The sequence below is a fragment of the Geotrypetes seraphini genome, chromosome 3 (genome assembly GCF_902459505.1).
Source record: "Geotrypetes seraphini chromosome 3, aGeoSer1.1, whole genome shotgun sequence".
Lineage (NCBI taxonomy): Eukaryota > Metazoa > Chordata > Amphibia > Gymnophiona > Dermophiidae > Geotrypetes > Geotrypetes seraphini.
Genome location: NC_047086.1, coordinates 260,532,780 through 260,546,642, shown reverse-complemented (window position 1 = coordinate 260,546,642; position 13,863 = coordinate 260,532,780).

The following is a 13,863-nucleotide window of genomic DNA, read 5'->3' as shown; positions in this document are numbered from 1 at the left end:
AAAGTTGAGTTTTATATTTATCCAAAGAAGGCTTGACATGTAAAAGCATACCACAGATTATGGCTTCATATGTTAGGGGAAATGCTGAATCAAGAATAAGATTAATTTGTTTCCAATTTGATTTCCAGAAATTAAGTATCAAAGGACAATAATATAACAGATGATCCAAAGTCCCTATTTCATTATAACAATGCCAACATCTATTAGACCTGGAATTATCTAACTTTTGTAAACAAACTGGGGTCCAAAAAATCCTGTGGAATAAAAATAACCAAGTTTGTCTCATAGATGCTGACCTTGTACACTTCAACCTTCAAGACCAAATTCGTGACTGAGATACAGAAATATACTGTTTTATCTCGATGCTCCAAATGTCTCTAAGACTATTTTTTAATTAATTTATACCACTGGGCAACCTTATGTCCTACTAAATCTGCCTGGTAACAAAGGATCTGCAAGCTGTAATAATTTTTAAAATTTTTCCATTCAGGGAACTCACTCCGAATGGCCTGTTTCAACTGCAACCACCTATATTGTTGAGACCTCAGAATGCCAAATGATTGTTGTAGTTGTATAAAATTAAGCAGTTTTCCACCTCATCCAATGTTTGAATACCAGCCTGCATCCAATTCTTCCAGGAGATCCCAGCACCGCCCACTTGTATCTTGGAGTTTAACCATAAGGACTTATGACAAATGGTGCAAAAAACTGGGTAGCTCAACATCCTGCTTCTATCTTCTGCTTCCATTACTGTCTGCTTGCCGATCTGTTGTCTGAAGTGGCTTCCCCTTGTTTCACAGGTCCTCTATGGTTCTTGTTCTTCCCTATATGCCTTCTTCCACTATGTGCGAGTTATGTCTCATTGTTGTCTGAAATGGCTTCTCCTTGTGTAGGAATCTGTGTAAGAACATAAGAATTGCTGCTGCTGGGACAGACCAGTGGTCCATCGTACCCAGGATATGGCGTTAGTCGAGAGGGTTCAAAGGAGAGCAACACGTCTGATAATAGGTATGGAAAACCTGTCATATTCTGAGAGATTGGAGAAGCTGGGTCTCTTTTCCCTGGAGAAGAGGAGACTTAGAGGGGATATGATAGAGACTTACAAGATCATGAAGGGCATAGAGAGAGTAGAGAGGGACAGATTCTTCGAACTTTCGAAAAATAAGAGAACAAGAGGGCATTCGGAAAAGTTGAAAGGGGACAGATTCAAAACAAATGCTAGGAAGTTCTTCTTTACCCAACGTGTGGTGGACACCTGGAATGCGCTTCCAGAGGACGTTATAAGGCAGAGTACGGTACTGGGGTTCAAGAAAGGATTGGACAAATTCCTACTGGAAATGGGGATAGAGGGGTATAGATAGAAGATTACTGCACAGGTCCTGGACCTGTTGGGCCGCCGCGTGAGCGGACTGCTGGGCACGATGGACCTCGGGTCTGACCCAGCAGAGGCATTTCTTATGTTCTTATGTTCTTACTCACACGGCAGCCTCTAGGTCAAAGACCAGTGCTCTAAATGAGCCCAGCCTCACCTGCGTACTTTCCAGTTGAGCAGGAATTTGTACAACTTTGTCTTGAATCCCTGAATGGTGTTTTCCCCTATGACAGACTCTGGGAGAACTTTCCAGTTTTCTACCACTCTCTGGGTGAAGAACTTCCTTATGTTTGTACGGAATCTATCCCCTTTCAATTTTATAGAGTGCCCTCTCATTCTCCCTACTTTGGAGAGGGTGAATAATCTGTCTTTATAATACCACTAAGTATATTCCCTTCAGTAGCTTGAATATTTCGATTGAGAGAAGAGGCCCAGTTTCTCTAATCTCTCGGTGTACGGCAACTCCTCCAGCCTCTTAACCATTTTAGTCGCTCTTCTCTGGACCCTTTCAAGTAGTACCATGTCCTTCATGAACAGTGATCAGTGCTGGATGCAATACTCCAGGTGAGGGATGCAATACTCCAGGTGAGGGCGCACCATGGCCCGGTAAAGCGGCATGATAACCTCCTATCTGTTCATGATCCCCTTCTTTATCATGCCTAGCATTCTGAAATTGGGGACGGGACTGATAATTAATAGATGTCCCATTTCGATGAAAAAAATAAATGGTCACGTTACCCCTGATGCAAGCAGTCGCCAAAACATTGGCTGTTGGATCTTTGAATAAAGTTGCTTTCCTGTGACTATGACTGTTTTATTGCTCCAGCTGTGTTGCCATTCTCCCTCTGGTTTACATATCATGTCAAGTTAATCATATGTAAATTTTATATGTAGCAAAAATGGGGGGGGGGGGGGGAGGGAGAGTTTCATGGTAAGCAGTTTCTTGTGTGCATATCTTAACCAAAACTGAAAGTGTCAATACAGATCAGCACCTGGTTTTCAGTGCCTAAATGAGAGCCTTTTAAAAATGGTCTGCATTTTAACTTTTTGAGAGGTTCACTTCATATTTAAGCACAGAACAGGCACTGATATGTGCTTTCATTTTTAAGTTTTGTTCAGACACAGGCACATGTTTCTCACCATCTGTCTTTAAAATTTGTATAGACTGCCTTAACAAGGCAAAACTAGCACTTAGGGCTCCTTTTACAAAGGTGCGCTAGCGTGTTTAGCACACACACAAGATTAGCGCCACTATAGCATACGCTAGCTGCAAAATTACCACCTGCTTACAAGGAGGCGGTAGCGGCTAGCATGTGCTAAAACCGCTAGCGCACCTTTGTAAAAGGAGCCCTTAAATATGAAAGATTTAAAAGAAATCTATAATACCTATAATACCTTGGACCTTTGCAGCAAATTTCTCTAATTGTGCTTGGATCAAACTGTCTTGCAGCATACTCTCTGCCTATCAATAAGGGGGGAGGGGGGAACAACATCCCCGTCTCCTTCTTGTTACTTCCTATCCCTCTACCCCTCTTTATTTTTATTTACACATTGTAATTAAAACTTCCCTATCCCCTAGCACCTTTCGTCTCATAAGTCTTAATCTGTTTTAGTTCTAGTTTTACCCCCCTTTTTATTTTATTTAAAATAAATCTTAAATTTTATTAGATTTTTTTTTTAATTCTTTATTCATTTTGAAAACTTACATCAAGCGTACAGGAATATATCATTAGTAACAACAATAACACTTGTAATTCACATATAATTCTAAAAACATAAAAATTATATCCCATCCCACCCACCTTCTTTCAAATATTATAATCAACTAGCTGATGCCCCGGCGTTGCACGGGTATTTAATTATAGCAATAACACTGTAAATGGATTCAAATAAAGATACTTTATAGTGGTGAATGAAATTATTTTTTTACAGCTTAATAAAAAGTACAATATTCAAATTATAATGTGAAATATTTGACAAAATGAATACAATACAACTAACGCAAAACGTGATTATAAACAACATTTTTAGTTTCACCTCCAGGAGCAAGAACATATAAATTGTTGGGTGAACCCACCCTTGAGCAAGCAACATAGAGTTGTGGGCCGAGAGACCCACAGAACATATCACCCCAGGTAGTGAGGGATCTGCATACCAAGTTTCGTTCAAATCGGTCAAGCCGTTTTTGAATTACTGTGAGAATGGCAGCTTTTTACATTTTTTCAATTGACATGAATGGGTGAAATCTGATTTTCTGTTTGTAGCTCCGCCCACGTGTGCAGGTGGGCCGCGAGACCCCAGAACATATCACCCCAGGTAGTGAGGGATCTGCATACCAAGTTTTGTTCAAATCGGTCAAGCCGTTTTTGAATTACTGTGAGAATGGCAGCGTTTTACTTTTTTTCCATTGACATGAATGGGTGAAATCTGATGTTCTGTTTGTAGCTCCGCCCACGTGTGCAGGTGGGCCGCGAGACCCCCAGAACATATCACCCCAGGTAGTTGGAATTACTGTGAGAATGGCAGCTTTTTACATTTTTTCCATTGACTTGAATGGGTGAAATCTGATTTTCTGTTTGTAGCTCCGCCCATGTGTGCAGGTGGGCCGCGAGACCCCCAGAACATATCACCCCAGGTAGTGAGGGATCTGCATACCAATTTGCATTCAAATCGGTCCCACAGCTTTTTACATTTTTTCCATTGACTTGAATGGGTGAAATCAGATTTTCTGTTTGTAGCTCCGCCCATGTGTGCAGGTGGGCCGCGAGACCCACAGAACATATCACCCCAGGTAGTGAGGGATCAGCATAGCAAGTTTTGTTCAAATCGGGCAAGCCATTTTTGCGTTGGCAGCTTTTTACATTTTTTCCATTGACATGAATAGGTGAAATCTGATTTTCTGTTTGTAGCTCCGCCCACGTGTGCAGGTGGGCCGCGAGACCCCCAGAACATATCATCCCAGGTAGTGAGGGATCTGCATACCAAGTTTCGTTCAAATCGGTCAAGCCGTTTTTGCGTGATCGCGGCACATACACACACACATACACACATACATACCTCCGATTTTATATATATAGATAGAAGATTATATCATAAATCTAATATAAACATATAATTTAGTGAAATTTCCAGAAAAACTTCCCCCCACCCCACCCCCATGTGTACATATATTCATCCAAGGAAAATGATGCTTACTCATTACAATATTGTTCCAGTGGCCCCCAGATCTTTATAAAATTATTATAGTTCCCTTTCTGTATTGCAATTGCTCTTTCCATCTTAAAAATATGGCATACCGAATTCCACCAAAATGTATAATTAAGATTAGTATAATTTTTCCAGTTATTGGTGATATGCTGAATAGCAACCCCAGTCAAGATTAATTATAGTTTGTTATTATGTGCTGATATTTGACTTTTTTTCCTCATAAACATGCCAAACAGAATAGTATCATAGGATAATGCAACATGGTTTTCTAATAGACAATTTATTTGAGTCCAAATTGAATTTCAAAATAATCTTATACAGGGACAATGGTAAATTAAATGATCAAGTGTCCCTGCTTCCAGATTACAATGCCAGCATTTATTACACTTAGAGCTATCTAACTTTTGTAAACAAACAGGGGTCCAAAACGCTCTATTAAACAAAAAGAACCAAGTTTGCCTCATAGATGCTGATACTGTACATCTCATTCTCCAAGACCAAATTTGTGGCCATTGAGATGCAGAAATTTGCTGCTTAATCTCAATACTCCAAATGTCTCAAAGACCGTTTTTTGGTTTTTTATTCATATATCCAGATATTATTTATACCACAATACGGCTTGATGTCCCAGGAAGTCCGCTTGAAAGCATAGGAACTCTAGACTATACTGATTATTCAATGTTTTCCATTCAGGGAACCCCACCTGAATAGCCTGCTTCAGCTGCAACCATTTAAAACTTTGTGATTTATTAAGACCAAATCTATGCTGCAGCTGTGAAAATTCAAGCAGTTTACCATCTGAAATAACATCATTCAGAGTTCGAATACCTGCAATAAACCAGTTCTCCATAAAGACTGATTCGTTGATTTACTAATTGGAATAGGTGTTAAGTTACTAATGTATCTCAATGTTTTCCATGTATCAGATAAAATTCTGTTATCCTTATACTTTCTCGGCATTTTAATACTAGGAACATGAACTAGATTTAAAGGAAAAAAAGAGATGCCACTCCAAATACAGCCAATCCGGGGCATTATCTATGAGTTCTGGGAGGATCAAATACATACCCTGACGTAAAATATAGGCTTGATGATACCTATAAAAATTTGGAAAATTTACCCCACCCTCCTCAATTGATTTTTGAAGAGATACTAAAGCAATTCTAGGCATTTTACCTAGTCAAAGAAATTTCGTGAGGATACCATTAAGCTTTTTATAATAGGACCCATGAAAAAAAAAATTGGTATCATACTCATTTGATAACACACCACAGGCAATATCATCATTTTGATAGTTTGAACTCTTTCCCACCAAGAGAGGTGTAAAGGATTCCATTGCTCACATAACTCTGTAACTCTTTTTAATAAAAGTTTATTATTTTCTTTTACTGTGTCATCCATATTGCTTTTAATCTGAATACCTAAATATTTTAATCCATCTTCCTTCCATATGAATGGAAAAGAATCAAATAATCCTTTAGATTAACAATGCACATTTAAAGGAAGAATCTCTGATGTACTCCAATTTATTTTGTATCCTGAAAATTTTCCAAATGTATCAATCAATTCCAATAAACATGGAATGGTAGTTTCTGGAATTCTCAAATAAAGCAGAATATCATCTGCATATGCTGAAACTTTGTATTCCATATCTGAATATGGAATACCCTGTATCTCCCTTTGCTTGTTGAATGGCTAACAATAGGGGTTCTAATACAACAGCAAGGGAGATAAAGGATTTTTCAAATTTTTAATATTGTAAACCATCCAGATACATGTGTGTATCAAGCCATAAATAAACTTGAAATCTAAAGTAACCTATCAGTATATATTTTAACTAGTGTTAAAGCCCGTTACATTAACGGGTGCTAGAAAGCAGTCCCCTTTCCCTCTTCAGTTCCTCCCTGTCTCTCTGTGACCCCCTTCTGTCTCCCCTCCCCCAAGCAAAGCTGTCTGCCTCTCAACACACCCCTTCCCCCAAAGCAGCCTCATTTCCCTCCCCCTCCAGTTCCTCCCTGTCTCTCTGTGGCCCCCCTTCTGTCTCCCCCCCAAGCAAAGCTGTCTGCCTCCCAGCACACCCTCCCCCAAAGCAGCCCCCTTTCCCTCTCCCCCTCCAGTTCCTCCCTGACTGTCTCCGTGGCCCCCCTTCTGTCTTCCCAAGCAAAGCTGTCTGCCTCCCAGCACACCCCTCCCCCAAAGCAGCCCCCTTTCAAGACCGTTACATTAACGGGTGCTAGAATATGTCTATCTATCTCTCCCTGGCCCCCTTTCTCTGTCTTTCTGTCCCTCTCTCTGCCACTGTCTTTCTTCCTTTCTGTCTCCATGTTCACCCCATTTCCCTGTGCAGCAGTAACAGCATTTTCCTCTCCCCCCCCCCTTTCCTTTGCAGAAGCAGCAGTGTTATTTCCCTTCCCCTCCAGTTCCCTGTGAAGCAGTAGGGCTTCAGAAAAAAGGAGGGATTGAAACATCTAGGATTTACTTCCATTGAAAGCAATGGAAGTAAAATCTGGATGTCTCAAACCATCATTCTTTTTGTGGAGTCATATCATAACCCTAATAAAGCCAGGAGACATAATCCAAAACACAGCAATGCAAAACTTCAGGTAATGGGTTTAGGCACGTGCCGGGGGCCCGCTAAAGACCACTCCAAAATGGTGTCTATTATTATTTTTTTTAACTTCAATGTGTGTGTGTGTGTGTGTGTGTGTGGGGGGGGGTTTGAGGGGCCTCATTGCTGCTCTTACCCGCCGCGTGAAACTGAAGTGAAATAAGGTGGCCTGGGCTGACTGGCGGACGGCGATTCCCCATACTGACTCGGCTCCCCCTTCCCTTCCCGCGGGCTGGCCTGCTGCGGCGGAAAGTTTTTTTAAAGTTTAAAAGTGACTACAGTAGCTCCTCTCACGATCCTCTGCAGCCGCCAAGAGCGACAGTCTCGACCTGCATTGCCCCCGCCGCCGACAGCTGCCAAGAGCCGTGGCCGGCTCCCTTAGTCCCTTGCCGCCCACTTCCCGCGGTCCCGACACCTGAAATCCAGCAGCGCCACAGCACTGTAAACATGCTGCTTCGCAGCCTTCTACTGGCCTGATTTGCTCTGCCCTGTCGAGCAGAGCAAATCAGGGCAGTAGCAGGCCGCGATGCAGCGTGTTTAGAGTGCTGCGGCCCCTGCTGGAGTAAGGACGTTTGTCGGGACCGCAGGGCAGGAAGAGAAGAGGAGCGGCAGTAAGGGAGCCGAAGGTAGGGTCGGATGGGAGGCTGAACAGGGGTTCGGGTGTGCCAGGGAAAGGAGCAAAGATGACGCGGACAATCGGCCAGAGAGATTCGCGCGCATGCGCACTCCTACCTCAGGTGCCCTACATCTCACGGAAAATGGACACATGCAGGTGGGAGTGCGCATTTTATTATATTAGATACAACTTGAGGCTGTACTTTCTGAGCAAGTTAATAATACCCACAAACAAATCCGCTCTGCACATAAAATCAGTGTTCAATTATCAGTAACCCTGCAGTTGCTTTCTACATCATTCCCGAGTAAGCTCATATTCTAGGGCAGATGAGAGTAAGGGGGTGGGGGAGAAGTGGATTTATTCAGCCTGTGGTTAACCTTCTTCTTTAAGTGATGAGAACTATGTTCCCCACCAAGTTCCCTACTATCCCTATGACTCTTGTTTACTCTGGCTGGCTGCACATGTGCAAACATGGGGTGCAGGTAGATTGTCACAGCCTCACTAGGTGTTCTTACTTTTTGAAAAAAGTATCTAAAAATGACAAATTACACATAATATTAACCATTATAGCTAGCAATTATCACTCAAATATGCATAATTTGATTATTTCATCTGTAGTTTAAAATAAATTTTCATGAATCTTCTCAAAGTTTAAATTGAATCCTCCATTTTCACTTTATTTATAATTTGCAAAAATTCATAGAACCTCAATCTTGTAAAATGAAGAGGGGACTACAGCATAAGAACATAATAGCCTTACTGGGTCAGACCAATGGTCCATCAAGCCCAGTAACACATTCTCATGGTCCCACCAAATATTACCAATTTATAAACTTTCTGCTAGCTAGTATTTTGAAAAGGATTCAAGATGTATATATATTTATTTCACATACTTCTTTAGGGAAAGCAAGTTTGTAAATAATTCCTTCCTTTCGATTGTATCCCAAAGCTGGGATTCATTTTATAATCAAACTATTCTCCCAATTTCAGTCTGTTTTATAGAATATGGTAGAAAAGTGAAATTGGGATAATACCTTTAAAAAAATAATCATCGGTCCTTTTTCCCCTTCAGGTTGCCTTTACATAACTGTTAGCACAGCACACACATTTTATAATTAAACTTACATAAGAACATAAGAATTGCCGCTGCTGGGTCAGTGTGCTTACGCGACAGCCCTTAGGTCAAAGACCAATGCCTTGAGACTAGTCTTACCTGCGTACATTCTGGTTCAGCAGGAACTTGTCTTTCTTGAATCCCTGGAGGGTGTTTTCCCCTATAACAACCTCCGGAAGAGTGTTCCAGTTTTCTATCACTCTGGGTGAAGAACTTCGTTATGTTTGTACTAAATCTATCCCCTTTTAACTTTAGAGTGTGCCATCTCATTTTCTCTATCTTGGAGAGGGTGAACAACCTTCTTTATCTACTAAATCTATTTCCTTCATTATCTTGAATGTTTCAATCATGTCCCCCCCCTTTTCAAGAGAGGTGACCCAGTTTCTCTAATCTCTCATTGTACGGCAACTCCTTCAGCCCCTTAACCATTTCAGTCATTCTTCTCTGGACCCTTTCGAGTAGTACTGTATCCTTCATGTATGGCGACCAGTGCTGGACGAAAGAACATGTATACATAGATAACATGCAGAATACATGGAAACTTTACAGTTCATTCTTTGCATGATTAGAAAAACATTGCATGAGTCTTATTGAGAAAAATATATACTTAGATGTTAAAATTTTAATTCAAGCCTTTACTTGCAATTCATTCATCTACAGTACAGAATATTAGATTTCTGTTTATGTTTTAGCAGGATATATTATAGATATTGCTAAAATCACAATTTAAGGTACAGGCTTTGTTTTCTCCATATTACATTCAGTACAGATATAACCAGATATACTTATGCATGTTCATAATAGCAATCAAAAAAGTACTCTCAAGCATAATCTCACCAACATGACCTAATCACGTTGCTACAATAAAAAATGTTTGCTTTAACCAATCTTGCTCTTTTTCCTAGATAGCAAACAAGTTAATATTCAAAGTCATATGTAGAATTTCAGCCTCTATGGGGCCAGTTCAATAAAGGGGTGCTACAATTTAGATGTGCCAATATCAAGCACTGAGTGCCAATTCTATAATGTCATGTGTGTGTGCCAAGAATGCCATTATAGAGTACTAGTGTAAGTCAGCACTGGTGCACCTACATTTAGGCATGCCCATGTACATCAGGTATATGGCATGTATAAAAAAGCATGCCTAATGCAACAGTTACATGCTTTACTTACTGTATTCTGTAAGTTGCCCACATTAACCATTAAAGCCTGTAACCTGCCCATGCCCCTCTCCTGCAAACATCCCATTGCATTTTCATGCTAAGCAAATTGTGCTTACATTACAGAATAGTGCTGAGCACACAGCTGTCATTTCCATGCATAAGTATACACTAACCCACATAAGTGACAGTATTCTATATATGTAGGCATTTAGGCGAGTTATAAAATCAGGGAGATGAGCAATATTTGAGTGAAAATCCAATTGGACTGTGGGAACTGCCCAATACTATTCATATAATAGGGTTATCAGTTTGTGGCAGAATGAAAGATAGCATCCTGGCAGGTGTCATTGTTGCTGTTGAATTCTGACTTCAAAATACTCAGGCCAGGATTCTTTAAAAAAAATGCGTTAAAAAACGACAGCCTACTAACGCAGCCGTTTCTATAGCGAATTGAAAAAAGCAAAACATTTTCATAAAAAATAAAATAAAATTGCACATGCAGATGAGGTTGATGGATAGCAGTGAAGATTCGCTAAATTTGCATGTGCCCATCGCTGGTGATAGCAATGGATACATGTGCAGAAAAAACGCATTAACCCCCCCCCCAAAAAAAAAACAGCGGGAGACATGCCCACTCTCCCCGCTGCCAAGAAACCTGCCACCGCTTAGCCGTGCGCACCACCTGCAGCAGAAGAGATGCCCACTCTCCCCACTGACAAGTGTTCTCCCCCCCACCTCTGACGCCCCTTCCCCTTACCTCAACATAGATGCATGGAGAGCGAGAACTCCCTCCTAGCCTGCCTGCATCATCTAAAATGGGACTTCCCCACCCTGGTGCATCTTGGGATGCTCCAGGGAGAGGCCTTATACAACATGGGCCAATCAGAGCCTTGGGCCCCTCCCCGGATGCACCGTGAAGGAGCCTAAGGCTCTGACTGGCCCAGATGCCTAAGGCTCCTATGGGGCATCCAGGCCAATCAGAGCCTTCGGCCCCTTGTTGGAGCATCCGGGGAGGTGCCTGAGGCTTGTTCAAAGCATTGTACCAAAGATAATGCAGTTAACCTTAGTAGTAAATCAGAGCCCCTCCCTTCTACACCTAATCAGCAGACACAATGGCTGAAAACTAGAAGGTCAGAAATACTGGCTTTATACCCCAAAACACAGGATTTTAAACAGAAATGCAGGCTCTATACTAGTTGATGCTCTCAGCCAGAGCTTAAAGGGGCTGCAGTACAGATTCTGGACCCTCCTCCTGATCTTGTACCCAACCTCCAAAAGCACCTCCATTCCTACACTAGTGTGCCCTTTTGGTTCAGTGGGCTCTGGGTAGGAACGAACACCGGTTATTCCTGCACTTCGCTAATACAGCTAGGGGTGCTATTTTGGCAGGTGGCACCAGAAGTGCAGAAATAACTGGCAATTGCTTTGCCCAGATAGCATATAAGTATGGGCACAGAGATGGACTGAGTGCTTCTGAAGCTGGGGACCTTGGATTGGAAAGTGAGGGCTTGAAGTCATGACTGAGAGCATCAGGCAGCAGCTTGGCAGTCCAATGCTCTGGGCCTCTAGAACAGCAACGTTTGTGGAGCAACTCATAAGCAGCATAAATTTACCATAATAGTATACAACCTGCAGTACTATTGTAGCACAGGTTGCTGACTATTTGGTAAACCTAGGTGCAGTAAAAGCTTGCGTTTACCACAACTGAATAACTTGCCCCCTAAATATGCTAAAAAAAAACCAAACCACAGTTGCATTAACAAAGAAACATAGAAATAGATGGCAGATAAGGGCCACGGCCCATCTAGTCTGCCCACCCCAATGACCCTCCCCTACCTTTCTCTGTGAATAGATCCCACGTGTCTATCCCCATTTGGCCTTAAAATCAGGCACGCTGCTGGCCTCAATAACTTGAAGTGGAAGACTATTCCAGCGATCAACCACCCTTTCAGTGAAAAAGAATTTCCTGGTCACATCAGCAGTGAAGGAAGAGGAAGTATTCTGTAACCAACAGAACAAACAGGTGGTTTGGGCCATTTCCTATGATTCCTTTATAATGTTTTCATTTGGTAAGGGTGGGATAGGCTAGAAGGATGTTGATTGTTAATTTTAAACAAAATTAACTAAGTGCAGTACAATGCTTATAAAGATAAAGCAAACCATTACATAGTAATTTTCTCTGAGACAAAGACAAAGTTTAGACTCTGGTATGCTAAGTGATTTCCTCAAGATTCCACACAGGGTCATTTACTAAGTAAATATGTTCCAACGCTTAACGCTTAAAACAGTATAAAAAAACAGCACAGGGGCCTCTCAATGGGTAGAACAATTTTATTAAACAACCTGACACGGGCTTTCAGTCATTTTTGTTTTTGGATTTGATGCTTTTTATATGTTGAAATATTGTTCCATTTTGGTTGGAACACTTTAATCATTGAGCCCTGATGCAGATGTTTGCTGAAACATGGCCTATGTTGGGTCTTTTAACCCATTCTTGAAGCCCCCTGTGCTTTTGTTGTTGCTGTTGTGCTTTGTCCACTGCACTCAATTGCCTCTCTCTTGTTGCCTGGGTTGAATAAGTCATTTGTTAATACATCGTAATGCCTCCACACTGAGTTGTGAAATTGAAATTCATTCTTATTTCCGGACTTTAATGAGGTCCTTGTCATATTTTAAAATCAATCTATACTAGAAAATAGTGGACAAAAAACAAAAATCCAACACAATCTGCAGTGTGGAAAAAACAGCACAAACAAGAACAGGAAAACTGCAGACAAGCGTACAAGATGCAGGCTATGTTTATTATATAAATTATTAATTGCGGTTAATGTTACCACTTCTTTTACAAACCAAGGGACCTGACACAGTCCGTGTTTCGGTTAACACGCCTTCATCAGGGGTCCCTAGTTGACAAGGTATCAAATTAAACCATAAACAAAAATAAACACGAGCCTGTGTAAATCGAACATAATCGCTGATCAGAGGTCTCTATGAACTTGTAGCAAGTGTCCTTGGTTTGTAAAGAGGTGGTAACATTAACTGCAATTAATAATTGATGTAATAAACATAGCCAGTATCTTGTACGCTTGTCTGCAGTTTTCGTTTGTGCTAGAAAATAGTGGAAACTGAGGTCACATAAGGACTTTACAAAAACACAGATATTCTGACATGGAATGTATGGCAAATGGATAGTGTAGAAGTTTATTTAAAAGAAATTAAATAGAAATACTTAATTACTTTTTATAATTTAAGTTAGTTGCTTTCTCTTTAATGGCAAAATTTTATGAGAGATCTCAATACAAATTTATAGAAATTCGTTATGATTATACTGAATGCGTTCATTGATCAAATTATATTTGATATTTTATTGTCTATGATGAGGAATTAAGACATATCTATGAAATATCAAATATACTTATACATATTTGGACCTTAAAAATTGCTGCAAAAATTGTCAACATTTCCAACATTAACAGCTAATCTGAGAACAGTACAGAAATCAGAATATTTTACTTATGACACCTACCTGTTCAAGTTCACTATGGGGCTTATTTTCAAAGCACAAGCAATTTGTGTGTCTAAGTACTTATGTGCTTTGAAAATGAGCCCCTATATGTCTTAATCTTCTCACTAAAGTCAATATAACAATAAGCATACTTGAAATGCACTATGAAAGATCCTTCTCAAGCCAAGTGATTGATCATTAAAAACTGATAGCCATTATCATCTTTAAGACTACTAACAGTCATTGGAATTCTTTCACTGCTCTTACATTGTTTTTCT